This window comes from Platichthys flesus, chromosome 4 (assembly GCF_949316205.1).
Source record: "Platichthys flesus chromosome 4, fPlaFle2.1, whole genome shotgun sequence".
NCBI classification, from domain to species: domain Eukaryota; kingdom Metazoa; phylum Chordata; class Actinopteri; order Pleuronectiformes; family Pleuronectidae; genus Platichthys; species Platichthys flesus.
Genome location: NC_084948.1, coordinates 1,195,987 through 1,210,833, shown reverse-complemented (window position 1 = coordinate 1,210,833; position 14,847 = coordinate 1,195,987). Strand labels below are relative to the sequence as shown.

The 14,847-nt window shown below is 40.9% G+C and overlaps 2 long non-coding RNA genes across 2 annotated transcripts; both read right to left on the bottom strand.

Annotated features, from left to right (window-relative positions):
* Positions 1-1,976: 1,976 nt before the first annotated feature.
* Positions 1,977-3,305, bottom strand: LOC133951954 (uncharacterized). The gene is made up of 2 exons (XR_009920505.1): positions 3,175-3,305; positions 1,977-2,913 (listed from the first exon to the last, which is right to left on the bottom strand). It is a non-coding gene; the product is annotated as an uncharacterized LOC133951954 (long non-coding RNA).
* A 9,755-nt stretch (positions 3,306-13,060) lies between these two features.
* On the bottom strand, positions 13,061-14,408 carry LOC133951977 (uncharacterized). Its single transcript, XR_009920508.1, has 2 exons — positions 14,259-14,408; positions 13,061-13,997 (listed from the first exon to the last, which is right to left on the bottom strand). It is a non-coding gene; the product is annotated as an uncharacterized LOC133951977 (long non-coding RNA).
* Between the last annotated feature and the right edge of the window lie 439 nt (positions 14,409-14,847).

The window sequence follows — 14,847 nt, the reverse complement described above, 5'->3', positions numbered from 1 at the left end:
AGCATACCTATCCAAGATATTTTTTTGTTTGTTATGAAACGACACATGTCCCGATAGATTTGTATAAATGTCGGCCATCGTAGTGCCGGGGTTGCCCTATAGGGGGCGCTGGTCAGTTTTTTTGCCACGCCCATTTCTTAAAACCATATGAATATCTTCAGGGGGGGGCTGTTGTTACACACATGTAGTTTGAGAGAGATAGAATCATGAACACTGAAGTTACAGCAATTTCGTGTTTCACGGCGAGTTGATGAACTTTAATGCCACGCCATTCATATGGCGTTTGACGAAAAGTCACGGTAATCTTATGTCTTCATTGTCAATGTCTTGGGACCCATTTGATACAGTTTGACATGGTTGAGGTCAGTGGATGAGGAGAAATTCATCCAAGTGTAAGACAAGCAAAAAACAAGACATTTCCTGTTGCCACCAGGGGGCGCTGCGGTTTTAAGTCATCATTTATGCATAGATGTCATCAGGCGGGGACTATTGTCTTACATGTCTAGTTTGGACTTGATTGGAACATGTATGTCCGAGATACAGATGCCCGTGTTTTGATGGCGTGTAACCAATTTTTAACGCCATGCCACGGTCACACGGTGTGATAAAAAAAAAATCCCTCAATCATTTTTTATCTCCATCTTGTTGTGATGACACTCATCTGAATTTGAAGTTGATCTGATGAAAGCCCTGGGACAAGTACGTAAAAGTAAAAATGTGGGATATTGCCAAAATGGCCACTAAAAGCAAAATGGCGGACTTCCTGTTGCGTTTTTCATAATGCTCCATGAGACTTTTTTTCATGACTGGTCACGATACACCTATATCCAGATTTTGATGAAAATCCGTTATGTGGAAACCTAGGGGCTGGTTCCAGGGGGCGCTGTAGAGCCATTTTGCCACGCCCAATTCCAATTACTCCAGAATACTAAAATATCCGCAGACCTTGAATTTCCTGCAAAGTTTCATAACTTTTTGAGCATGTCTAGACCCTGAAAAAGCCCCCCAAAGGGAAATAATAATAATAATAACTAGGGCTACGTTGTAGCACTAACGGGCCCGAGCACAGGCAATTTCAAGTCTGTTGCGGTCGGGGAAGAGAGAACGTTCGATGACCAAGCGCTCGTCTCCACATTGCCTGCGTTTGCCCTGTGCGGCAAGGAAGATCGCTCCACTTCTTCTGGCCAGCCGCTGGTGCTGAACTAGAGGTAAGTAACCTTGAAACTATCCAACATAACCTATTGCTTTATCTATCATCATATGCTTACATGCCTCAAGTTTTTTGTAATATGTAATTGTTATAAAAGTTACCGTTTATTTATCACTTCTAATGAACAGATTGAAGCAAGATAACTCGACAGTCTTGTTTTGGTTGTGACATTATTTTTTTTAATGAGTTACTATCAATACGCTACACGTGTACGTTTCATGTGATAGTAACTGTTTCACCAATATTCTGATACAGGATGGTATATCCGCCATTACTATTTTCACATTGTTTATTTAGTCTGTCATGGAGTTGTAGAGTGAATTAGACAGTAGTGATAACATTATAATGTCCACACATCAGTGTTGTAAACACTTCTCCAATTAATTATATAATTATGTTTTCACACTGAGGGAAGTGGAGAGACTTGATGTGGACTGTTATCAACAGCTCTGTGGGAGATCATCACCTTGAATATTACAGATGAGGTAGAAAGACATTTTATCTATGTGTACAATGTTGTATTTCTTTGTCACGTTTTATCAAAAGCGATTTAAAGTATGTGCATTTAACCATTAGGATACAAACCCAGACCCTAGTACATCGGTTCTAGCTGAAATAAGTAGTGCTTCATAAACAACACAAAACATTCATAACAGTACGCTTCTGCTCCTCATTAATGCAGCTCCTGATGTCCCCAGCAGCAACATGGTGGAGATCTGCAGCTTCATGCTGGTCAACTGGAAGACAACTGATTAAGATTAAAAGATTAAGATTAAAATCCATTTATTCATCCCAAACACATGCACAGACATGCAAAGGCACACTCATGCAGGTAGGGAAATTTAATCGCTGCTTTTTACCCATCTGGTGCAGGACACACAGAGCAGTGAGCGACCATGTACGGCGCTCGGGGGAGCAGATGTTGGGGGAGTGAGGTGCCTTGCTCATGGGCACTAGAGAGGGTAGGGAGACTCTTGGATTTTTGGACAGATCAATCCAGGTTCGACTTTTGTTGTCTCTCCATGGAGTCGAACCAAAGACGAACCAGAGACCTTCTCTGCCCATAGTCCAAGTTTCTGCCACTCGACCACCGCCTCTCCTCATGCATCATCAAACTAGTAATCTACACATCACTCCATGCGTTGCTCCCTTAACTACAGATGGCCTGCGAATGTCATGGAGTTTTACAGTGAATTAGACAGTTTAGGTATGATTTTAATCTCCACACATCAGTGTTGTAAACAGTTCTCAAATTAATTATAGAATTATGTTTTCACACTGAGAGAAGTGGAAAGACTTGATTTGGACTGTTATCAATAGGTCTGTGGGAGATTATCACCTTGAATAGTACTGATGAGGTAGAAAGACATTTTATGTATTTGTACAATGTTGTATTTCTTTCAGCACTTTTATCAGAAGGGACTTAAAATATGTACATTTCACCATGAGGATATAAACCAAGACCACAGTACAACAGTTCTATCTGAAATCTGTTGTGCTTTATACACAACACAAAACATTCTTTAACAGTGCGTTTTTTCTCTTCATAGATGAAGAACTGCAGCACCTGATGTCCTCAGCAGCAACATGGTGGAGATCTGATTTGATACACTTTAGATAAGAACCCAGTGTTTTATATTTCTGCTTTGCCATAAGAGACAGAACATGGTCATCACAGCTGTGTCCTTCAGGCTCGTCTGTCCCTAATAAAATGATAGGAAACATGAAAGTGATCGTCATTATTGTAGAGGAAGAGTTACATATGAACAAAGTGTGTAATCTTATTTTCTGTGGATATTCAACTGTGTATTTGAATATGCTTTTGGATTAAAACGTGCACTACCATGACAATGAATGTTTTTAATGGAGCTATTTCACATTAAAAGTATTGCATTATAATTTAATACATTATGTATTATGTGCAATACTTTGATTGTTTTTAAGTAATGAAATCAGGTCTGTACCTGGAGTCAGTGTTCAGTCTGGTTGGATTCAAGTTGTGTGTCAAGTTGGACCTTCTAGAGGAACATGAAACCAATACACAGATATGTAAAGTCATACATGGGCCAGGTTAAGTAATTAACAGACTTTTAAATGGTAAAAATAAAATATTAGTTCAAAGTTAATCAGAGCATAATCATTTCAGATTAGGAAATAGGTAGTGCATATAAACCCACAACTCTGTATGACACTGTCTGTTCTAGTAAAGTTACAAGGCTATGACTTACTCATATTTAACAAAAGAATTCAGTGAAGTCTGTCTGAGATTAACGATTTAAATACTGAAGGTGGGAGACACGGTTATTTTTCACTGTAACACGTGACAGGACATCAACACCGTGACTCTGAATAAAGAGCCTTAAAAGACGTAGTGCTCCTTTGAACAGCTGCTCTTACAATGTGTAGCAAGTGCTAAATCTCCATTAGTATAATAGTAACAAAAATCACCCTTTACATAATTGAACATATATTTTCCATGTGAACCCCTTTAACACAGTTCAATTCAGGAGCAAAATATAATTTATACAGTATTTATTAGAGCTAGTATTAGTAAACAGATCAAACAAATGCAGTACAACACATCACACATCCACAGTGTCTCTTTTGCTTATCATCACAGTCAGTCAGAAGTGTCCGTTTAACTTACGTAGCAGTTGAGAGATGCTTCGTTGGAGGTAGCAGGAGCTAGCTCATAGCCAGTGCTGCTGTTGAGAGCGGCAGAGTTCACACAGGAAAAGACACGACGGACGGGGGAAAAAAGCTTTGAGTCCCACACTCTAACCTGCTGAGCGAACAACGTCCACAGTGACTCCGCCGCCGTCCTCTCATCCAGACTCGCCAACCGTTCTCCGGTTCTTCGTGATACACAGCTCCGCAGCTTGTGACGACGTAACGTCTCATGAGGCGTTCACTTGCAGCTGTGTTAAATGCAGCTTCGTTTGTCATGGCGAGTTGAAGAAGTCTGCTGCAAAGCTATGAATAATCCGCATGATGAAAACTCACAGCAATGTTATGCCTACATTATCAATATATTGAGACCCATGTGACACAGTTTGACATGGTTTAGCAAAGTGAATGAGGAGAAATACATCCAAGTGTGAGACGTAACAAACCGAAAGCGGTCTCATGCTGCGTTCAGGGTAACTCTGTTAAAATGGGTTTCATAGGTCATGATGAGCTGATGAACTTTGATGCCACGCCATTAACAATCTGCATGATGAAAAGTCACAATAATGTTATGCCTACATTATCAATATCTTGAGACCAATTTGACACAGTTTGACATGGTTTAGTAAAGTGGCTGGAGGGAAATACATCAAAGAGTAAGATGACCAAAACAAGACATTTCCTGATGCCACCAGGGGGCGCTTTCCTTTTAAGTCATGATTTCTAGGTAGATGTCTTCCGGTCGCGACTCTTGTCTTATATGTGTAGTTTGGAGTCGATTGGACAAAATATGTCTAAGTTACAGAAGCTCGCTTATATTGGCGTTTAGTCGAACTTTGAGACCTCACCACGGTCACACGGTATGATGAAAAGTTTAAATTCTGATAACTTTAGATCTTCATCTTGTTTTGTAGAGTCTCATCTAATTTTTAAGTTGATCTGATGAAAGCTGTCTGAGTAGTACATAAAAACATAACACGTACCAAAATAAGACATTTCGCGTTACCACCAGGGGGCGCTGTGATTGTAAGTCACAATTTCTGCACCCATGTCTTCTGGTGGCGACTCTTGTCGAATGTGTCTAGTTTGGACTCAATTGGACAAAATATGTCTGAAATATGGAAGCTTGTGTTTTGATGGCGTTTCATCAAACTTTAACGCCACACCACGGTCAGACGGTTTTGCTAAAACGTAATCCTTCAATAACTTTAGATCTCCAATTTGTTGTGATGACGATCGTCTAAATTTGAAGTTGATCTGATGAAAGCTGTACGACAAGTACATCAAAGAAAAAATATGGAATATGACCAAAATGGCCACTAAAGTCAAACTGGCGGGCTTCCTGTTGCGTTATTCATAATGCACTGATGGACTTTTTTGTGCATCTAGTCATGATACACAATAATCTTTGTTTTTTTTGAGGATCGGTGAATGCTAAATGAGGGGCTTTTCCGTAGGTGGCGCTCTTGAGCCATTTTGCCACGCCCTTTTCAAAATACTCCAGAATACGTAAACTTGCACACATTTGTAATTTACTGTACACTTTAGAAACTTTTTGAGCACGTTAAAGCCCTCAAAAAGCCAATTCACTGAGCGAAGAAAAATAATAATAATAATAATCTTTTCAATTTCAATAGGTCCTCTCACCGATTTCGGTGCTCGGGCCCTAATAACTAGGGCTACGTTGTAGCACTTGCGGGCCCGAGCACCCGCACGTTGAAGCCTGTTGCGGTCGGTGGAGAGAGCGATCGATGACCAAGCGCACATCATCGATCGAGCATGCACTTCTCCACGTTGCATGCGTTTTGCGCTCTGCGGCAGTAGGTTTGCCAGTAGGTGGCGCCATCACTATTATTACGCACAGACATATATATCTGTTCATGTAGGCGCTCTGATGTAGCGTGAGCAATTTTGTGTCAATTGGACAATGTTTCCGCAACTTAATTTTCACACTGATCAATAGGTGGCGCTATGATCTTGAACTAATATTCATACATGGAGCTGTTCTATTCAGGATTGTGATCATAGGTCAGTAGTTTGGAGCCGGTTGGATAATGCAGAGTGGATTAACAAAGTACTTCCTGTTTCCTGGCGAATCAGTAGGTGGCGCTATGACACTGAGGAAATATTGACACATAGAGCTGTTCAGGCTTGGACTCTGACCATGTGACAGAAGTTTTGTAGTGATAGGACAATGCACAGTGGAGTTATGATAACATCGTGTCCTTTGGCGAAGGAAAATCCTTCGCCGCACATCAATGTTTACACGGTTTGAGGAAACGTCACAATTCTGACCATGATCTAATGACTTGACTGATCTGATTTGAGCTGTATATTGTAAATCAGCCAGGAGCAGTTCATCAAAGTATAAAACTTGTCACTTCCTGTAGCCACCAGGGGGCGCTGTAATTTCAAGTCATAATTTCTGTGTAGATGTCATCAGGATGGCACCCTTGTCTTACATGTCTAGTTTGGACTCGATTGGACAATGTATGTCCGAGATACAGAACCTCGTGTTTTGATGGCGTTTAATCAAACTCAAGACGCCACGCCACGGTCACACGGTGTGACGAAAGGTCAATCTCTTAATCACTTTTTATCTCCATCTTGTTGTGATGGCACTGATCTTAATTTGAAGTTAATCTGATGAAAGCCCTGGGACAAGTGCATCAAGTAAAAATGTGGAATATGGGAAAAAAATGGCCACTTAATCCAAAATGGCGGCCTCCCTGTTTGGTCAAGCATACCTATCCAAGATATTTTTTTGTTTGTTATGAAACGACACATGTCCCGATAGATTTGTATAAATGTCGGCCATCGTAGTGCCGGGGTTGCCCTATAGGGGGCGCTGGTCAGTTTTTTTGCCACGCCCATTTCTTAAAACCATATGAATATCTTCAGGGGGGGGCTGTTGTTACACACATGTAGTTTGAGAGAGATAGAATCATGAACACTGAAGTTACAGCAATTTCGTGTTTCACGGCGATTTGATGACATTTAATGCCACGCCATTCATATGGCGTTTGACGAAAAGTCACGGTAATCTTATGTCTTCATTGTCAATGTCTTGGGACCCATTTGATACAGTTTGACATGGTTGAGGTCAGTGGATGAGGAGAAATTCATCCAAGTGTAAGACAAGCAAAAAACAAGACATTTCCTGTTGCCACCAGGGGGCGCTGCGGTTTTAAGTCATCATTTATGCATAGATGTCATCAGGCGGGGACTATTGTCTTACATGTCTAGTTTGGACTTGATTGGAACATGTATGTCCGAGATACAGATGCCCGTGTTTTGATGGCGTGTAACCAATTTTTAACGCCATGCCACGGTCACACGGTGTGATAAAAAAAAAATCCCTCAATCATTTTTTAACTCCATCTTGTTGTGATGACACTCATCTGAATTTGAAGTTGATCTGATGAAAGCCCTGGGACAAGTACGTAAAAGTAAAAATGTGGGATATTGCCAAAATGGCCACTAAAAGCAAAATGGCGGACTTCCTGTTGCGTTTTTCATAATGCTCCATGAGACTTTTTTTCATGACTGGTCACGATACACCTATATCCAGATTTTGATGAAAATCCGTTATGTGGAAACCTAGGGGCTGGTTCCAGGGGGCGCTGTAGAGCCATTTTGCCACGCCCAATTCCAATTACTCCAGAATACTAAAATATCCGCAGACCTTGAATTTCCTGCAAAGTTTCATAACTTTTTGAGCATGTCTAGACCCTGAAAAAGCCCCCCAAAGGGAAATAATAATAATAATAATAAAAATCCTTACAGATTCAATAGGGCCTCTCACCATTCGGTGCTCGGGCCCTAATAATAATAATAAAAATCCTTACAGATTCAATAGGGCCTCTCACCATTCGGTGCTCGGGCCCTAACTAGGGCTACGTTGTAGCACTTGCGGGCCCGAGCACCCGCACGTTGAAGCCTGTTGCGGTCGGTGGAGAGAGCGATCGATGACCAAGCGCACATCATCGATCGAGCATGCACTTCTCCACGTTGCATGCGTTTTGCGCTCTGCGGCAGTAGGTTTGCCAGTAGGTGGCGCCATCACTATTATTACGCACAGACATATAGATCTGTTCAAGTAGGCGCTCTGATGTAGCGTGAGAAATTTTGTGTCAATTGGACAATGTTTCCGCAACTTAATTTTCACACTGATGAATAGGTGGCGCTATGATCCTGAACTAATATTCATATATGGAGCTGTTCTATTCAGGATTGTGATCATAGGTCAGTAGTTTGGAGCCGGTTGGATAATGCAGAGTGGATTAACAAAGTACTTCCTGTTTCCTGGCGAATCAGTAGGTGGCGCTATGACACTGAGGAAATATTGACACATAGAGCTGTTCAGGCTTGGACTCTGACCATGTGACAGAAGTTTTGTAGTGATAGGACAATGCACAGTGGAGTTATGATAACATCGTGTCCTTTGGCGAAGGAAAATCCTTCGCCGCACATCAATGTTTACACGGTTTGAGGAAACGTCACAATTCTGACCATGATCTAATGACTTGACTGATCTGATTTGAGCTGTATATTGTAAATCAGCCAGGAGCAGTTCATCAAAGTATAAAACATGTCACTTCCTGTAGCCACCAGGGGGCGCTGTAATTTCAAGTCATAATTTCTGTGTAGATGTCATCAGGATGGCACCCTTGTCTTACATGTCTAGTTTGGACTCGATTGGACAATGTATGTCCGAGATACAGAACCTTGTGTTTTGATGGCGTTTAATCAAACTCAAGACGCCACGCCACGGTCACACGGTGTGACGAAAGGTCAATCTCTTAATCACTTTTTATCTCCATCTTGTTGTGATGGCACTGATCTTAATTTGAAGTTAATCTGATGAAAGCCCTGGGACAAGTGCATCAAGTAAAAATGTGGAATATGGAAAAAAAATGGCCACTTAATCCAAAATGGCGGCCTCCCTGTTTGGTCAAGCATACCTATCCAAGATATTTTTTTGTTTGTTATGAAACGACACATGTCCCGATAGATTTGTATAAATGTCGGCCATCGTAGTGCCGGGGTTGCCCTATAGGGGGCGCTGGTCAGTTTTTTTGCCACGCCCATTTCTTAAAACCATATGAATATCTTCAGGGGGGGGCTGTTGTTACACACATGTAGTTTGAGAGAGATAGAATCATGAACACTGAAGTTACAGCAATTTCGTGTTTCACGGCGAGTTGATGAACTTTAATGCCACGCCATTCATATGGCGTTTGACGAAAAGTCACGGTAATCTTATGTCTTCATTGTCAATGTCTTGGGACCCATTTGATACAGTTTGACATGGTTGAGGTCAGTGGATGAGGAGAAATTCATCCAAGTGTAAGACAAGCAAAAAACAAGACATTTCCTGTTGCCACCAGGGGGCGCTGCGGTTTTAAGTCATCATTTATGCATAGATGTCATCAGGCGGGGACTATTGTCTTACATGTCTAGTTTGGACTTGATTGGAACATGTATGTCCGAGATACAGATGCCCGTGTTTTGATGGCGTGTAACCAATTTTTAACGCCATGCCACGGTCACACGGTGTGATAAAAAAAAAATCCCTCAATCATTTTTTATCTCCATCTTGTTGTGATGACACTCATCTGAATTTGAAGTTGATCTGATGAAAGCCCTGGGACAAGTACGTAAAAGTAAAAATGTGGGATATTGCCAAAATGGCCACTAAAAGCAAAATGGCGGACTTCCTGTTGCGTTTTTCATAATGCTCCATGAGACTTTTTTTCATGACTGGTCACGATACACCTATATCCAGATTTTGATGAAAATCCGTTATGTGGAAACCTAGGGGCTGGTTCCAGGGGGCGCTGTAGAGCCATTTTGCCACGCCCAATTCCAATTACTCCAGAATACTAAAATATCCACAGACCTTGAATTTCCTGCAAAGTTTCATAACTTTTTGAGCATGTCTAGACCCTGAAAAAGCCCCCCAAAGGGAAATAATAATAATAATAATAATAACTAGGGCTACGTTGTAGCACTGGCGGGCCCGAGCACCCGCACGTTGAAGCCTGTTGCGGTCGGTGGAGAGAGCGATCGATGACCAAGCGCACATCATCGATCGAGCATGCACTTCTCCACGTTGCATGCGTTTTGCGCTCTGCGGCAGTAGGTTTGCCAGTAGGTGGCGCCATCACTATTATTACGCACAGACATATAGATCTGTTCAAGTAGGCGCTCTGATGTAGCGTGAGAAATTTTGTGTCAATTGGACAATGTTTCCGCAACTTAATTTTCACACTGATCAATAGGTGGCGCTATGATCCTGAACTAATATTCATATATGGAGCTGTTCTATTCAGGATTGTGATCATAGGTCAGTAGTTTGGAGCCGGTTGGATAATGCAGAGTGGATTAACAAAGTACTTCCTGTTTCCTGGCGAATCAGTAGGTGGCGCTATGACACTGAGGAAATATTGACACATAGAGCTGTTCAGGCTTGGACTCTGACCATGTGACAGAAGTTTTGTAGTGATAGGACAATGCACAGTGGAGTTATGATAACATCGTGTCCTTTGGCGAAGGAAAATCCTTCGCCGCACATCAATGTTTACACGGTTTGAGGAAACGTCACAATTCTGACCATGATCTAATGACTTGACTGAGCTGATTTGAGCTATATATTGTAAATCAGCCAGGAGCAGTTCATCAAAGTATAAAACATGTCACTTCATGTTGCCACCAGGGGGCGCTGTGATTTCAAGTCATAATTTCTGTGTAGAAGTCATCAGGATGGCACCCTTGTCTTACATGTCTAGTTTGGACTCGATTGGACAATGTATGTCCGAGATACAGAACCTCGTGTTTTGATGGCGTTTAATCAAACTCAAGACGCCACGCCACGGTCACACGGTGTGACGAAAGGTCAATCTCTTAATCACTTTTTATCTCCATCTTGTTGTGATGGCACTGATCTTAATTTGAAGTTAATCTGATGAAAGCCCTGGGACAAGTGCATCAAGTAAAAATGTGGAATATGGAAAAAAAATGGCCACTTAATCCAAAATGGCGGCCTCCCTGTTTGGTCAAGCATACCTATCCAAGATATTTTTTTGTTTGTTATGAAACGACACATGTCCAGATAGATTTGTATAAATGTCGGCCATCGTAGTGCCGGGGTTGCCCTATAGGGGGCGCTGGTCAGTTTTTTTGCCACGCCCATTTCTTAAAACCATATGAATATCTTCAGGGGGGGGCTGTTGTTACACACATGTAGTTTGAGAGAGATAGAATCATGAACACTGAAGTTACAGCAATTTCGTGTTTCACGGCGAGTTGATGAACTGTAATGCCACGCCATTCATATGGCGTTTGACGAAAAGTCACGGTAATCTTATGTCTTCATTGTCAATGTCTTGGGACCCATTTGATACAGTTTGACATGGTTGAGGTCAGTGGATGAGGAGAAATTCATCCAAGTGTAAGACAAGCAAAAAACAAGACATTTCCTGTTGCCACCAGGGGGCGCTGCGGTTTTAAGTCATCATTTATGCATAGATGTCATCAGGCGGGGACTATTGTCTTACATGTCTGGTTTGGACTTGATTGGAACATGTATGTCCGAGATACAGATGCCCGTGTTTTGATGGCGTGTAACCAATTTTTAACGCCATGCCACGGTCACACGGTGTGATAAAAAAAAAATCCGTCAATCATTTTTTATCTCCATCTTGTTGTGATGACACTCATCTGAATTTGAAGTTGATCTGATGAAAGCCCTGGGACAAGTACGTAAAAGTAAAAATGTGGGATATTGCCAAAATGGCCACTAAAAGCAAAATGGCGGACTTCCTGTTGCGTTTTTCATAATGCTCCATGAGACTTTTTTTCATGACTGGTCACGATACACCTATATCCAGATTTTGATGAAAATCCGTTATGTGGAAACCTAGGGGCTGGTTCCAGGGGGCGCTGTAGAGCCATTTTGCCACGCCCAATTCCAATTACTCCAGAATACTAAAATATCCGCAGACCTTGAATTTCCTGCAAAGTTTCATAACTTTTTGAGCATGTCTAGACCCTGAAAAAGCCCCCCAAAGGGAAATAATAATAATAATAATAATAATAATAAAAATCCTTACAGATTCAATAGGGCCTCTCACCATTCGGTGCTCGGGCCCTAATAATAATAATAATAATAATAATAATAATAAAAATCCTTACAGATTCAATAGGGCCTCTCACCATTCGGTGCTCGGGCCCTAACTAGGGCTACGTTGTAGCACTAACGGGCCCGAGCACAGGCAATTTCAAGTCTGTTGCGGTCGGGGAAAAGAGAACGTTCGATGACCAAGCGCTCGTCTCCACATTGCCTGCGTTTGCCCTGTGCGGCAAGGAAGATCGCTCCACTTCTTCTGGCCAGCCGCTGGTGCTGAACTAGAGGTAAGTAACCTTGAAACTATCCAACATAACCTATTGCTTTATCTATCATCATATGCTTACATGCCTCAAGTTTTTTGTAATATGTAATTGTTATAAAAGTTACCGTTTATTTATCACGTCTAATGAACAGATTGAAGCAAGATAACTCGACAGTCTTGTTTTGGTTGTGACATTATTTTTTTAAATGAGTTACTATCAATACGCTACACGTGTACGTTTCATGTGATAGTAACTGTTTCACCAATATTCTGATACAGGATGGTATATCCGCCATTACTATTTTCACATCGTTTATTTAGTCTGTCATGGAGTTGTAGAGTGAATTAGACAGTAGTGATAACATTATAATGTCCACACATCAGTGTTGTAAACACTTCTCCAATTAATTATATAATTATGTTTTCACACTGAGGGAAGTGGAGAGACTTGATGTGGACTGTTATCAACAGCTCTGTGGGAGATCATCACCTTGAATATTACAGATGAGGTAGAAAGACATTTTATCTATGTGTACAATGTTGTATTTCTTTGTCACGTTTTATCAAAAGCGATTTAAAGTATGTGCATTTAACCATTAGGATACAAACCCAGACCCTAGTACATCGGTTCTAGCTGAAATAAGTAGTGCTTCATAAACAACACAAAACATTCATAACAGTACGCTTCTGCTCCTCATTAATGCAGCTCCTGATGTCCCCAGCAGCAACATGGTGGAGATCTGCAGCTTCATGCTGGTCAACTGGAAGACAACTGATTAAGATTAAAAGATTAAGATTAAAATCCATTTATTCATCCCAAACACATGCACAGACATGCAAAGGCACACTCATGCAGGTAGGGAAATTTAATCGCTGCTTTTTACCCATCTGGTGCAGGACACACAGAGCAGTGAGCGACCATGTACGGCGCTCGGGGGAGCAGATGTTGGGGGAGTGAGGTGCCTTGCTCATGGGCACTAGAGAGGGTAGGGAGACTCTTGGATTTTTGGACAGATCAATCCAGGTTCGACTTTTGTTGTCTCTCCATGGAGTCGAACCAAAGACGAACCAGAGACCTTCTCTGCCCATAGTCCAAGTTTCTGCCACTCGACCACCGCCTCTCCTCATGCATCATCAAACTAGTAATCTACACATCACTCCATGCGTTGCTCCCTTAACTACAGATGGCCTGCGAATGTCATGGAGTTTTACAGTGAATTAGACAGTTTAGGTATGATTTTAATCTCCACACATCAGTGTTGTAAACAGTTCTCAAATTAATTATAGAATTATGTTTTCACACTGAGAGAAGTGGAAAGACTTGATTTGGACTGTTATCAATAGGTCTGTGGGAGATTATCACCTTGAATAGTACTGATGAGGTAGAAAGACATTTTATGTATTTGTACAATGTTGTATTTCTTTCAGCACTTTTATCAGAAGGGACTTAAAATATGTACATTTCACCATGAGGATATAAACCAAGACCACAGTACAACAGTTCTATCTGAAATCTGTTGTGCTTTATACACAACACAAAACATTCTTTAACAGTGCGTTTTTTCTCTTCATAGATGAAGAACTGCAGCACCTGATGTCCTCAGCAGCAACATGGTGGAGATCTGATTTGATACACTTTAGATAAGAACCCAGTGTTTTATATTTCTGCTTTGCCATAAGAGACAGAACATGGTCATCACAGCTGTGTCCTTCAGGCTCGTCTGTCCCTAATAAAATGATAGGAAACATGAAAGTGATCGTCATTATTGTAGAGGAAGAGTTACATATGAACAAAGTGTGTAATCTTATTTTCTGTGGATATTCAACTGTGTATTTGAATATGCTTTTGGATTAAAACGTGCACTACCATGACAATGAATGTTTTTAATGGAGCTATTTCACATTAAAAGTATTGCATTATAATTTAATACATTATGTATTATGTGCAATACTTTGATTGTTTTTAAGTAATGAAATCAGGTCTGTACCTGGAGTCAGTGTTCAGTCTGGTTGGATTCAAGTTGTGTGTCAAGTTGGACCTTCTAGAGGAACATGAAACCAATACACAGATATGTAAAGTCATACATGGGCCAGGTTAAGTAATTAACAGACTTTTAAATGGTAAAAATAAAATATTAGTTCAAAGTTAATCAGAGCATAATCATTTCAGATTAGGAAATAGGTAGTGCATATAAGCCCACAACTCTGTATGACACTGTCTGTTCTAGTAAAGGTACAAGGCTATGACTTACTCATATTTAACAAAAGAATTCAGTGAAGTCTGTCTGAGATTAACGATTTAAATACTGAAGGTGGGAGACACGGTTATTTTTCACTGTAACACGTGACAGGACATCAACACCGTGACTCTGAATAAAGAGCCTTAAAAGACGTAGTGCTCCTTTGAACAGCTGCTCTTACAATGTGTAGCAAGTGCTAAATCTCCATTAGTATAATAGTAACAAAAATCACCCTTTACATAATTGAACATATATTTTCCATGTGAACCCCTTTAACACAGTTCAATTCAGGAGCAAAATATAATTTATACAGTATTTATTAGAGCTAGTATTAGTA